The sequence below is a fragment of the Salmo salar genome, chromosome 26 (genome assembly GCF_965601325.2).
Source record: "Salmo salar chromosome 26, fSalSal1, whole genome shotgun sequence".
NCBI classification, from domain to species: domain Eukaryota; kingdom Metazoa; phylum Chordata; class Actinopteri; order Salmoniformes; family Salmonidae; genus Salmo; species Salmo salar.
This window is the reverse complement of record NC_138316.1, coordinates 18,377,528-18,392,934: the sequence shown is the minus strand read 5'-3', so window position 1 is coordinate 18,392,934 and position 15,407 is coordinate 18,377,528. Positions and strand designations below refer to the sequence as shown.

Below are 15,407 nucleotides of genomic sequence, written 5' to 3'. Positions count from 1 at the left end.
CAGGGTTCCAAGCCTGTTCTATTCATACGTGCTTATACGGTAATTGTGCCAGCCCTAATTGTTGTTACAGTTCAGGAAGCTTGTGCAAGGCCTTAGTCATAACACTATCTTCACCTAGTATTATTTCAATCATATTTGTTATAGGAATTTGTGATGTGCTCTGTCAGAGTAAGTCCGTAGCTTTCATTCAGCTTCTGCTTTTGGCCAATAGAGATACTCAGGTTGTAGAATTTACAAGATGTCAGATGTGGAAATATCTCCTATGTTATTGAACACCAGGGATTTGTTGCCTCTATTGATTGGCTGATGCACTTTGGGCAGCTTCCCTTTTGGATTTGCTCTTTGTGATGAGGCATCCTGACCACAATGGAGGAGTTCCTTCCTTTCTTCGTCAGAGTGGAGAGTGCAGGAGGGGTGATAGCCAAAGCTTGTCCAGGGAAACTCCACTGAATACACTGCTTCTGAGCAGCTATCCAGATGGGGATTCTGTGTTCCAAAAATATTAACATTCCATTCAAGTACTTATGAAAGTCAAGTAATCAGTTAGGAAAAGCATTTGCATATTGTATGATGGAAGAGTAGGGTGCTGATTGTCACACAATGTGTGATACCGTAGGAAGGATTGCAAAGGAAGCCATGGCAAGTCCCACTCCCTAATCAGTAACTGCCTAATCTCTGTGATCAGATATCTGTCAATGTTCACATAAAGATCATAGCTGTAGACTAGTTGTAATGGATGCCAGAGGATTGAACTCAATGAAACCTTTTCATTCATATGCCTTGCTCTTTTAGGGAAATTAAACCAAAACAAAACCACTTACTTAGGAACATTTTATGGCCACCATTCGTCATCCATAAAGGACAAGTTAACAAATGATGTGTGCGAGGTACGTCACTGGCTGTATGGTTAACCTTCCACGGCTCTTAATTCATTTGACCCATATTATTTTGATGGTTGATGTGTATTTTGGTCCATCTTTTCCTGTGATGCCCTGATGCCTTTCCTTCCAAATATTTTCCTAGTTCTGCAGCTGCTTTCAGACACTGGAATGCTTCCTGGAATTGGATCTCTGACATTCACTTGATCATCTTTGATACCCTTTCCCATGCAAACCATGGCATAGTCCTTTGCATATCTTCTCTTTGGAACATCCAGTGTGTTTCGTTCTAGGATGGGGGCGGTGGAAAGCTTTTGGACAGGTTGTTGGAGTGATGAGGGGCTTTACGTAATAACTCTTGCTGAAAAAATAGCATTCAGCACTAACTGGGTTTCATTACGTGGAGCAGCGGTGGGGAATTTTAATAAAAACCTTCTTGTGGAACAGAGGAAAACAGAGTTGGCAGCACCTGCCAACCCGTCTCCGACCAACCGGCACACCTGTCCACACACTGGGCCAGATGTAGGTTAGGAGATGACGTGGAGATGACGAAAGCTGGCGGCTAGCCGCCGGTCTAAGGCCTGCCCAGGCCTCCTAGAGCTGATTTATGGAGCAGCTCTGCTAGAAGACCAAGGCCAGGAAGATGGATTAACCTTTTTCCAGTAGAAGAACCACCTGCGCTAATCAAGAGAGAATATATCAAGAGAGACCAATGACCATCCTATGGTTGTTTTGGAAACCGAATCAGTCAATGATGAATAATGTCTTTGGCCTCCTTTTTTTTCTTTTTTCTCTTTAGGTTTTTCATTTTGAGCTTGTTTTCATTGAAGCCGTTGTGATGCAAGTGTTTGCAAATATTTGCTCATCTTACTCTCAGCACATTTTTTGGTCTCTTGTCCCAAATTTGCTCAACAGTCACATTTTCTGTGTATCTTACCACAGGCCAAAATGGTAAAAATGGCCTGAGTTAGCTGTGGAATGCACGCAGCAGTAACCTCCAGCTCTGATAGTCTGTGTTGCCCTAACAGACTGTGTAGAAAACTCTCAGCAGACCCAGTGGTATAACCTCTATCTTATTCTGGTCATTACTCTACTGTGAAAATACCCTGGCCAACTCATTAACACCTTGAGTCTACGAAAAACAGGTTTTTAGGACACACAGGAGACCTATGTGGAGTATTCGGGAAAAACATTGTTTAATGGTTTGGTTTACAGTTTGGTTTTGGGGGTTTGACATTTGCTTTGTGCCTGTAAGTTTTACAAGATTTTCGACTGTAATACACTACCGGTCAAAAGTTTTAGAACACCTACTCATTGAAGGGTTTTTCTTTATTCTTACTATTTTCTACATTGTAGAATAATAGTGAACACATCAAAACTATGAAATAACACATATGGAATCATGTAGTAACCAAAAAAGTTTTTAACAAATGTAAATATTTTATATTTGAAATTCTTCAAATGGCCAGTCTTTGCCTTAATGACAGCTTTGCACACTCTTGGCATTCCCTCAACCTGCTTCATGGGGTAGTCACCTGGAATGGCTTTCAATTAACAGATGTGCGTTGTTAATTTGTGGAATTTCTTAATGTGCTTAAGCCAATCAGTTGTGTTGTGACAAGGTAGGGTTGTATACAGAAGATAGCCCTATTTGGTAAAAGACCAATTCCTTATTATGGCAAGAACAACTCAAATAAGCAAAGCGAGACGATTCTCCAAGGCATGAAGGTCAGCCAATGCGGAACATTTCAAGAACTTTGAAAGTTTCTTCAAGTGCAGTCGCAAAAACCATCAAGCGCTAGGGTGAAGCTGACTCTCATGAGGACCGCCACAGGAATGGAAGACCCAGAGTTACCTCTGCTTCAGAGGATACATTCATTAGAGTTACGAGCTTCAGAAATTGCAGCCCAAAATAAATGCTTCAGAGTTCAAGTAACCGACACATCTCAACATCAACTGTTCAGAGGAGACTGTGTGAATCAGGCCTTCGTGGTTGAATTGCTGCAAAGAAACCACTACTAAAGGACATCAATAAGACTAAGAGACTTGCTTGGGCCAAGAAACACGAGTAATGGACATTAAACCGGTGGAAATCTGTCCTTTTGGTCCAAATTTGAGATTTCTGGTTCCAACCGCCGTGTCTTTGAGATGCAGAGTAGGTGAACAGATTATCTCCGCATGTGTGGTTCCCACCGTGAAGCATGTAGGAGGAGGTGTGATGGTGTGGGCGTGCTTTGCTGGTGACACTGTCTGTGATTTATTTAAAATTCAAGGCACACTTAACCAGCGTGGCTACCACAGAATTCTGCAGCGATTTCTGTCAATGTAAAAAAAAAAAAAAAGAAAGAACACTTGAGAAATGTATATTTTTCTAAGACACACAAGGCATAGGCCTAAAATCAGTATTATTCATTGCTACTGTTAACTCAGAGCCCTGTTCAGTCAACACTCTGTGCCAAAATAATGTTTGACTAAGCCGGTCTGAGTCATTTTTTTTGTTGCAACCCTTGTTAAACATGGGGTAAATCCCATGTAGGCTAGTGATTGGGCCCATGGTGTTACTAAACAGACCAATAACTTAGTCTTCTCCAGAAAGTGATCAATATTATTCAGCACTTCTATAAACCGAATGTTATTCACTTGTTTATTTTTTGTCATGACCCCCAAGCAGGTTAACAGTGTGGAAAATCTACCAGTTGTTTGGAATTCCTCTGTCTGTTATTACAAGAGGATCCTGAAATTAGCATGTTTCTGTTCTAGGCTGACCTGGCTTGTATTAACCACAGCTGTCTGGCTGCTTTATTGTTATCTAAGGGGTAATATCTGATGGTCTGGACTGCTTTTAATTGTTTACAGAGTGCAGCCTCACCAAATGTCAGGAATTCTGTAATTTGTCATCCATGAGTGGAAAGTAGAGCTTGGAACGCTGAAAGATTCTAAGCATGTGATCTCAATCAGGGAAGGGGCACATACTGCAGACACTTGATGCGATGTCATGGTCAGGACAGGGGACGGGCTCCCCAGGGCCCTACTCAGCCCACCACACAGGCCCAGAACCCTCATGAAGATTAACGGCTCCCCTCTGTCTCCAAAGCCCTGACAGAGGTCAACGTGTTAAGGGGCAGCTGACCGCTGGCTTGAGCTGCTGAGGGCAGAAGGGCAGCAGCCAAATGATACTGGTGATTAGGTGTAGCAGTCCCTCCTATTGGATTCCTGCTCTCTCCCCTCTACATGACCTGCCTGACTCATGGACCACTGCTCCACCATGATCAAACAGCGTATGGTACTTAACATGTGTGTTTTAGACAGTAGTTTAGGCCTAGTCTTCATGGTACTTTAGGTACTGTGAGAGGAAATGCTAGGTTGTCATTTATTTTTGTTGTAATACAAGGTTTAGTGCCTGTTTTACTGCTGGTTACAATTTCAATTACCAACATTGCTATTAGCATGTTCTGTGAGCCAGTGGTTTCCTGAAATCTCTGCTGTTCCAGCTTAGGTCTGGGGAGAGCGCTGAGCATTGCCACTCTCCACTTGGCTGACATGTTTACAGGAAGCAGAATCAACGTCAATGTGGGGATAAAAAGTGTTTTGTGGAAAGAGATCTGTCTATTTGTAAGGCAACCGTGCCATGATGTACAGTAGACCGTCTTGTCAGCAAATTCTCTTAATGTCACTCTTACACGTCAATACAGTGCCCTGCAAGAATATTCATCCCCCTTGGCATTTTTCCTATTTTGTTGCATTACAACCTGTAATGTAAATGGATTTTTATTTGGATTTCATGTAATGGACATACACAAAATAATCTAAATTGGTGAAGTGAAATTCTACAAATAAAAACCGGAAAATTGGTGCGTGCATATGTATTCATCCCCTTTGCTATGAAGCCCCTAAATAAGATCTGGTGCAACCAATTACCTTCAGAAGTCATAATATTATTATTAGATTGCACACAGGTGGACTTCATTTAAGTGTCACATGATCTCAGTGTGTATATATACGCCTGTTTTGCAAGGCCCCAGAGTCTGCAGTACCACTAAGCAAGGAACACCACCAAGCAAGTGACACCATGAAGACCAAGGAGCTCTCCAAACAGGTCAGGGACAAAGTTGTGGAGAAGTACAGATCAGGGTTGGGTTATAAAAAAAATATCAAACTTTGAGCATCCCATGGAGCACCGTTAAATCCATTATTAAAAAATGGAAAGAATATGGCACCATAACAAACCTGCCAAGAGAGGGCCGCCCACCAAAACTTACGGACCAGGCAAGGAGGGCATTAATCAGAGAGGCAACAAAGAGACCAAAGATAACCCTGAAGGAGCTGCAAAACTCCAATCTCCGCTGTGGAGCATCTGTCCATAGGACCACTTTAAGCCATACACTCCACAGAGCTGGGCTTTACGGAAGAGTGGCCAGAAAAAAAGCAATTGCTTAAAGAAAAAAATAAGCAAACACGTGTGGTGTTTGCCAAAAGGCATTTGGGAGACTCCCCAAACATATGGAAGAAGGTACTCTGGTCAGATGAGACTAAAGTTGAGCTTTTTGGCCATCAAGGAAAACGCTATGTCTGGCGCAAACCCAACAAGTTCTAAGTTTTTTTTAGGATGCTACGACATTTGACATTTTTTGTCACTTAGCAGATGCTCTTATCCAGAGAGACTTAGTTTGTGCATTCATCTTACGATAGGTAGGTGGGACTATCACATATCACAGGCATAAAGTTCCTCAACATAGCTATCAGTAGAGTCAGACCTTGACACCCCCCCCCCCCCCTTCAAGTGTAAGTGCTGGTTAAGTTCGATTTTTAGGGGGTAGTTGAGGTGAGGAGAATTATTTAAGAGGCTGTTTGAGGTAGGGGTTTCAGATGTTTTTGAAAGATGGGCAAGGACTCTGCTGTCCTAGCATCAAGGGGAAGCTTGTTCCCTCATTGGTGTGCCATGGCAGATAAGCGCTTGGACTTGGCTGAGTGGTAGCTGTCCCCCCCCCCCCCCCCGTAGGGGTGGGAGGGCCAAGAGACCTGAGATGGCAGAATGGAGTCCTCGGGTTGGGGTGTAGCCTGAAGGTAGGGAGGGGCAGTTTCTCTTGCTGTTCCGTAGGTAAGCACCATGGTCTTGTAGTGGATATGAGCTTTGACTGGAAGCCAGTGGAGTGTGCGGAGGAGCAGGTGACATGAGAGAACTTAGGAAGGTTGAAAACCAGGCAGGCTGCGGCGTTCTAGATAAGTTGCAGGGGTTTGATGGAAGGAATTGTCCAGACGGGAGAGGACAAGTGCCTGGATTACGACCTGCACCACTTCCTGTTTGAGGTAGGGTTGTACTCTACGGATGTTGTAGAGCCTGAACCTGCAGGAGCGAGTCACTGCTTTGATATTTGCTGAGAACGACAGGATGTTTGTTGTCCAGGGTCACGCCAAGGTTCTTTGCACTCTGGGAGGACGACTGTGTGAAGTTGTCAACTGTGATGGAGCGGTCTTTGAGCAGGCAGGCCTTCCCCGGGAAGAAGAACAGTTCTGTCTTGAGGTGGTGGGCCAACATCCAAGTTGAGATATCTGCCAGATGTGCAGAGATGCGTGTCGCCACCTGGGTGTAAGAAGTGGGAAAAAGAGAAGCAGTTGAGTGTCATCCGCATAACAATGTTAAGGGAGACAATGTGAGGATATGATGGAGCCGAGTGACTTGGTGTATATAGAGAAGAGAGGGCCTAGAACTGAGCCCTCGGGATACCAGGAGTGAGAGTACGTGGTGCAGACACCGATCCTCTTCACGTCACCTGGAAGGAGTAGCCTGCCAGGTAGGATGCAATCCAAGAGTGTGCACTGCCCTGAGAAGGTGGAGAGGAGGCTCTTATGGTTCATGGTGTCTAAGGCAGCGGATAGATCTAGGAAGATAAGAACAGCTTTGACAGTGCAGAGAGCCTCTGTGTCACGAGTATAGCAGTCTCGGTTGAGTGACCCGTCTTGAAGCTTGACTGGTTAGGGTCAAGAAGATCATTCTTAGAGAGAAGAAATTTGTTCAGAAACAGCACGGTCAAGTGTTTTGGAAAGAAATAGAAGGGATACAGGTCTATAGTTTTTGACATCAGATGAGTCGAGTGTTGTTTTTTTTGAGGAGGGGAGCAACTCGGGCCATGTTGAAGTAAGAGGGGACGCAGCCAGTGGTCAGGGATCAGTTCATAAGGGATAGTGAAGACTGGGAAGTCTCCAGAGATGGTCTGGAAAAGGATGGAGGGGATATGGGGTCAAGCGGGCAAGTTGTCGGGCGGCCAGACCTCACTAGTCGCAGGATGTCATCTGGAGAGGGGGGAGAAAGCGGTCAAGGCGTAGGGTAGTTCTGTGTGAGTGAGACCAGTGGACTCGATATGTTGATTGGAAAGAAAGGTTGACAACATTCGCTACTCATTGAAAGTGGTTGAGGGGTGAAGGATTAAGGAGGGAGGAAAAGAGTTTCTTAGTGTTAGAGGCAGAAGCTTGACATTTAGTGGTAGAAAGTGGCTTTAGCAGCAGGTGCAGAGCAAGAGAAGGTAGAGAGGAGTAGGTGAAAGCATGATAGGTCCTCCGCAAGTTTAGTTTTCCTCTATTTTCGCTCAGCTGTCAGGATTCCTGTTCTGTAAGCGCGCAATGAGTCACTCAGCCGCGGAGCCGGCCGGGAAAGAAAGCAGACAGTGCGAGTCATAGGATGCTGAAAGGGAAGAGAGTAGGGTCGAAAAGGCAGAATCAGGAGACACAAGGAAGGATTTAGCAGAAGGGAAGTGTAAAGTGGTGTACTGTACTGAACATCATTGATATGTTGAACTATACTGAACAAAAAATAAACGCAACATGTAAAATGAGCTGAAATAAAAGATCACAGAAATTCTCTGTACACACAAAAAGCTTGTTTCTCTCAAATGTTGTGCACAAATGTATTTTACAGTGACTTTGGAAAGTATTCAGACCCCTTGACTTTTTACACCTATTGTTAGATTACAGCCTTATTCTAAAATGTTCCTGATCAAGCTACACACTACCCAATAATTACAAAGCAAAAACTGGAATGGTTTTTGGTACCCTTTCCCAGATCTGTGCTTGGACACAATCCTGTCTCTGAGCTCTACGGACAGTTCCTTCCATCTCATGGCTTGGTTTTTGCTCTGACATGCACTGTCAACTGTGTGACCTTATATAGGCAGGTGTGTGCTTTTCCAATAATGTCCAATCAATTAAATTTACCCAAGTAGACTCCAATCAAGTTGTAGAAACAGCTCAAGGATGATCAATGGAAACAGGATGCACCTGAGTTAAATTGAGTCTCATAGCAAAGGGTCTGAATCTTAAGTAAATAAGGTATTTCTGTTTTTTGTTTTATTAATTTGCAAAAATTGTGTAGATTGCAGAGAATTGTTTTATTTAATCAATTTTAGAATAGGGCTGTAACGTAACAAAATGTGGAAAAAGTCAAGGGGTCTGAATACTTTTGTAATCCCTGTTAGTGAGCATTTCTCCTTTGCCAAGATAATCCATCCACTTGACAGGTGTGGCATATCAAGAACTGATTAAAATGTATGATCATTACACCGGTGCATCTTGTGCTGGGGACAATAAAATACCATTCTAAAATGTGCAGTTTTATCACACAACACATTGCCACAGATGTCAGAAGTTTTGAGGGAGCATGCAATTGGCATGCTGACTGTAGTAATGACCACCAGAGCTGTTGCCAGAGAATTGAATGATAATGTATCTACCATAAGCTGCCTCTAATGTCGTTTTAAGAGAATTTGGCAGTACGTCCAACCGGTCATATAACTGCAGACCATGTGTAACCACGCCAACCCTGGACCGCCACATCCAGCTTCTTCACCTGCGGGATCGTCTGAGACCAGCCACCCGGACAGCTGATGAAACTGAGGAGTATTTCTCTCTCTAATAATGCAGTTTTGTTGGAAAAATCTCTATCTGATTGGCTGGGCCTGGCTCCCAAGTGGGTGGGCCTATGCCCACCCATGGCTACACCACTGCCCAGTCATGTGAAATCCATAGATTAGGGCTTCATGTCTATATTTCAATTGACTGATTTCCTTATGAACTGTAAGTTCAGCATATTGCGTTTATTTGTGTTCAGTATATATTGCCCCATATAGTCTGTTGCTCTAATAGACTGAAGACTTAGGCTGAATGGACCTATTTAATCTATCTACCAATCAAAATCCAGAGCAATAGGCTACGCGCAGCAATCATCCTCTTGTCATTCTTGATAGGTTTCTTCTCAACAGTGATGGAAGGAAAACTGTGCTAAATGTATGTGTGACAGAGCTTAAACTAAATGTAAATGAAGTCATTGTGTCAAATGGCACGTTGGAAAGGAAAGCATTTTTAGATGGTCTTGGCATCTTTTAAGTTTCTTAGATTATTTTTCAATTTCTTAGCTTTCCAGATTATTTCAAATCCTCTTCTATCACCACTTTAAATAGGTTGCAGTTTGTTGTAACTCATTACATTTTGTTGACAAGTAATTACATCAAATTTTTCAAAATTCCCTAAAACAAGTCTGCCATTATGTGACAGTGACCCTGTGTTCTTTTTCATGATAAATTGGCTCTTAAAATAGACCAGAAAACACTTTGAATCTATGCAGTCCATGTTGTGGCAGTGTCTGTTCAACCATGCATTGAATACCGAACTGATAATAAAGAGATGAGTGTTCAGCAGATCAGCCTTGTACTGCATCTCTCTGTGCCACCACAATCTATTGATCTGACCTCTTGTTTGCAGATATTTCCCTGAGCTGTCTAATTAGTGACCTACCTGACAGATGCTGGGGTTGAGGAGGGTTCTCTCTCCCTTTTTCCTTCTTTCGTTCCTCATCCTCCTCTCCTTGAATCATGCTGTCAGAGTGGATCACTCCCAAATGGATGGCCTTCCCACTTCTGTAATTTGCTGTGTTAGCTGTCCGGGTTCAGTTTCTCGCACTTAGTCTTTGACCACTTTCTCGGTGAAACATCTTGATTTAATCCAACCCTGTAATTTATTTATTGGCTGTGACTGATTCCAGATCTGTTGATGCATTTCACCTTCATTCTTTTAACCTCTGTGTGTTTGTTTCTCACGTCGATGGCAGTGTCACATTTGAATTCAATTTCACTGTCAATTAACTCATTTACACTCCCTACACATTTGGTTCTGGATGCTTTCAAGTTTATTTTTCAATGGCGACTTGGCTACATTAGGGCTTTGGCTCCATGCTCACTGATTTGGAAATAGGCTTATTTATTTATTGCGGTGTCTGCTAGTGCAGATGGAAATAATAGGCTAAGTTTGTAAACATATCTGTTTTGTCTTCCCCTTAGTGTGGGTTGGCAATTGGCTTGTAGGATTGCTTCACCATTTATATTTGTTGTGGGATTTTCGCAATGAGGCCCTTTTTATCTACTCACCCAGGGTCAGATACCAACTCGTGGATACCATTTTTGTGTCTATGTGCATGCTAGCAGATACCCATAGACTTCCAGTCATTGTGCTAACACTAGTTAGCATTGGCTCGCAAAACTACCTCTAAGCCCCACCGGGCCTTCACGACTGGACTACCGATGTTATCTGCCCGAGGGAGTTATCCAACTGGTCGCGACGTAACCTACCTGAATGCCCATCTGCGGCCCGCTAATCGTTAGCTGTCTTATCGGCGACTATCTGAATAGGTCTATTGGACAATTTTCTTGGGCCACTATAACTATTTTGCCAATTGGATTGGTCCCCTCTACCACACGGAACCCCACTAATCTACCGACGGAAACGCATGAGGTGGCTAAAAACAGACCATTTTCTGCCAGCTTGCTACCCATGGCCTGGCTAGCTGTCTGAATCGCCGTGACCCCAACCAACCTCACTACTCACTGGACCCTTATGATCACTCGGCTAAGCATGCCTCTCCTTAATGTCAATATGCCTTGTCATTGCTGTTCTGGTTAGTGTTTATTGGCTTATTTCACTGTAGAGCCTCTAGCCCTGCTCATTATAGCTTATCCAACCTCTCAGTTCCACCACCCACACATGTGATGACATCACCTGGTTTCAATGATGTTTCTAGAGATATCTCTCATCACTCAATGCCTAGGTTTACCTCCACTGTATGCAAATCCTACCATACCTTTTGTCTGTACATTATACCTATTTGTACATTATACCTATTTTATCGCCCCCAGAAATCTGCTCCTTTTACTCTCTGTGCCGGACGTCCTAGACGACCAATTCTCATAGCTTTTAGCCGTACCCTTATCCTACTCCTCCTCTGGCGATGTAGAGGTGAATCCAGGCCCTGCAGTGCCTAGCTCCACTCCTATTCCCCAGGCGCTCTCTTTCGATGACTTCTGTAACCGTAATAGCCTTGGTTTCATGCATGTTAACATTGGAAGTCTCCTCCCTAAGTTTGTTTTATTCACTGCTTTAGCACACTCTGCCAACCTGGATGTCCTAGCCGTGTCTGAATCCTGGCTTAGGAAGAACACCAAAAACTCTGAAATCTCCATCCCTAACTACAACATTTTCAGACAAGATAGAACAGCCAAAGGGGGCGGTGTTGCAATCTACTGCAGAGAGAGCCTGCAGAGTTTACCAACTACTTCTCAGAGTTCAGTGTGTCAAATCGGAGGGCCTGTTATCCGGACCTCTGGCAGTCTCTATGGGGGTGCCACAGGGTTCAATTCTCGGGCCCACTCTTCTCTGTATACATCAATGATGTCGCTCTTGCTGCTGGTGAGTCTCTGATCCACCTCTACGCAGACGACACCATTCTGTATACTTCTGGCCCTTCTTTGGACACTGTGTTAACGGTCGACCTCTCCAGACTAGAGGTCGACCGACTAATCGGAATGGCCGACTTCAAGTTTTCATAACAATCGGAAATCGGTATTTTTGGACGCCGATTTGGCCATTTTTTTTTTATATATATATATATATATATATATATATATATATATATATATATATATATATATATATATATATATAGGCAAGTCAGTTAAGAACACATTCTTATTTTCAATGACGGCCTAGGAACAGTGGGTGAACTGCCTTGTTCAGTGGCAGAACGACAGATTTTTACCTTGTCAGCTCAGGGATTCAATCTTGCAACCTTACGTTAACTAGTCCAACGCTCTAACCACCTGCTTTACATTGCACTCCACGAGGAGCCTGCCTGTTACGCGAATGCAGTAAGAAGCCAAGGTAAGTTGCTAGCTAGCATTAAACTGATCTTATAAAAAAACAATCAATAAATCATAATCACTAGTTAACTACACATGGTTGATGATATTACTAGTTTATCTAGCCTGTCCTGCGTTGCATATAATCGCTTAGGTACACGTTGCTCCAACCATAAACATCAATGCCTTTCTTAAAATCAATACACAAGTATATATTTTTAAACCTGCATATTTAGTTCATATTGCCTGCTAGCATGAATTTATTTTAACTAGGGGAAATGTGTCACTTCTCTTGCAAACAGAGTCAGGGTATATGCACCAGTTTGGGCCGCCTGGCTCGTTGCGAACTGTGAAGACTATTTCTTCCTAACAAAGACAGCCGACTTGGCCAAATGGGGGATGATTTAACAAAAGCGCATTTGCGAAAAAAGCACAATCGTTGCACGACTGTACCTAACCATAAACATCAATGCCTTTCTTAAAATCAATACACAGAAGTATATATTTTTAAACCTGCATATTTAGTTAAAAGAAATCCAGGTTAGCAGGCAATATTAACCAGGTGAAATTGTCATTTTGCCTTCATTGCACGCCATCAGGGTATATGCAACAGTTTGGGCCGCCTGGCTCGTTGCGAACTAATTTGCCAGAATTTTACGTAATTATGACATAACATTGAAGGTTGTGCAATGTAACAGGAATAACGTTTTGTTTTCGAGGTGATAGTTTCCAGATTCGACCATATTAATGACCTAAGGCTCGTATTTCTGTGTGTTATTATGTTATAATTAAGTCTATGATTTGATAGAGCAGTCTGACTGAGCGATGGTAGGCAGCAGCAAGCTCGTAAGCATTCATTCAAACAGCCCTTCGCAATGCATTTAGCTGTTTATGACTTCAAGCCTGTCAACTCCCAAGATGAGGCTGGTGTAACCGATGTGAAATGTCTAGCTAGTTAACTGGGTGCGTGCTAATAGCGTTTCAAACGTCACTCGCTCTGAGACTTGGAGTAGTTGTTTCCCTTGCTCTGCATGGGTAACGCTGCTTCGAGGGTGGCTGTTGTCGATGTGTTCCTGGTTTGAGCCCAGGTAGGAGCGAGGAGAGGGACGGAAGCTATACTGTTACACTGGCAATACTAAAGTGCCTATAAGAACATCCAATAGTCAAAGGTATATGAAATACAAATCGTATAGAGAGAAGTAGTCCTATAATTCCTATAATAACTACAACCTAAAACATTTTACCTGGGAATATTGAAGACTCATGTTAAAAGGAACCACCAGCTTTCATATGTTCTCATGTTCTGAGCAAGGAACTTAAACGTTAGCTTTCTTACATGGCACATATTGCACTTTTACTTTCGTCTCCAACACTTTGTTTTTGCATTATTTAAACCAAATTGAACATGTTTCATTATTTGAGGCTAAATTGATTTTATTGATGTATTATATTAAGTAAAAATAAATGTTCATTCAGTATTGTTGTAATTGTCATTATTACAAATAAAGAAATAAAACATTTGGCTGATTTAATCGGTATCGGCCTTTTCGGGCCCCCAATAATCGGTATCGGCGGTGAAAAAGCATAATCGGTTGACCTCTACTCCAGACGAGCTTCAATGCCATACAACTCTCCTTCTGTGGCCTCCAACTGCTCTTAAATACAAGTAAAACTAAATTCATGCTCTTCAACCGATCGCTACCTGCCCGCCCGTCCAGCATCACTATTCTGAACGGTTTTGACTTAGAATATGTGGACAACTACAAATACGTAGGTGTCTGGTTAGACTGTAAACTCTCCTTCCAGACTAACATCAAACATCTCCAATCCAAAGTTAAATCTAGAATTGGCTTCCTATTTCGCAACAAAGCAGCCTTCACTCATGCTGCCAAACATGCCCTCGTAAAACTGACCATCCTACCGATCCTCGACTTCGGCGATGTCATTTCCAAAAATGCCTCCAATACCCTACTCAATCAATTGGATGCAGTCTATCACAGTGCCATCCGTTTTGTCACCAAAGCCCCATATACTACCCACCACTGCGACCTGTACGCTCTCATTGGCTGGCCCTTGCTTCATACTCGTCGCCAAACCCACTGGCTCCAGGTCATCTACAGACCCTGCTAGGTAAAGTCCCCCCTTATCTCAGCTCGCTGGTCACCATAGCAGCACCCACCTGTAGCACGCGGTCCAGCAGGTATATCTCACTGGTCACCCCCAAAGCCAATTCCTCCTTCGGCCGCCTCTCCTTCCAGTTCTCTGCTGCCAATGACTGGAACGGACTACAAAAATCTCTGAAACTGGAAACACATCTCCCTCACTAGCTTTAAGCACCAGCTGTCAGAGCAGCTCACAGATTACTGCACCTGTACATAGCCCATCTATAATTTAGCCCAAACAACTACCGCTTCCCCTACTGTATTTATTTATTTATTTATTTAGCTCCTTTGCACCCCATTATTTATATTTCTACTTTGCACTTTCTTCCACTGCAAATCTACCATTCCAGTGTTTTACTTGCTATATTGTATGTACTTCGCCACCATGGCATTTTTTTGCCTTTACCTCCCTTCTCACCTCATTTGCTCACATTGTATAGACTTATTTTTCTACTGTATTATTGACTGTATGTTTGTTTTACTCCATGTGTAACTCTGTTGTTGTATGTGTCAAACTGCTTTGCTTTATCTTGGCCAGGTCGCAATTGTAAATGAGAACTTGTTCTCAACTTGCCTACCTGGTTAAATAAAGGTAAAATAAATAACTTCCTTCATACTGGACACGGAGACATATTAAAGTGGTATCCATGAGTTCATCTGACTCTGAGGACGTAGATGAAGGGCATTATTGCCAAAATCCAGAAGTATCTCTTTAACATGGCAATCATGGGTTATTTGTTAGCACTCAGGAGCAACACAATCCCTCATACATTACCACTGGAGAAGCATAGGATGAATGTTCTGCTGTTATGACCCTGTAGTGCTACTCCTCTGTGCTTTCCTCTTGTGGTTGAAGTGTTCCTACAGAATGAGGAGAAGGATGGAAAATGTAAGGAGAATCATCACAGTGGACCTGAAAGAATGCACCAAACTGATTTGTGCCAATTAGGAAGTCTGGAAATGTGATCATACATCAAAATTATTTGTGCGTCCTCGATTGCCCCCTTCACCTCTACTGTTTGGAAAAATAGTTTTATTAGGGCCATTCACAACCAGTATGTCCTTTTTAACAATGTGAAAAGCTGACCTTTATTGTGTAAAGCGTCCATTCCACAGAACATTATCTTGACCCATGCATAATTCACCGTACACAATGCATCTGGCTGTTAACTAGAGGCGCTTATCTCTTC

The 15,407-nt window shown here is 42.9% G+C and overlaps 1 protein-coding gene across 2 annotated transcripts in view; it reads left to right on the top strand.

Annotated features, from left to right (window-relative positions):
* The window catches only part of LOC106587205 (myotubularin-related protein 13), a 157,348-nt gene that overhangs the window by 17,513 nt on the left and 124,428 nt on the right, over window positions 1-15,407 (top strand). The window lies entirely within an intron of this gene.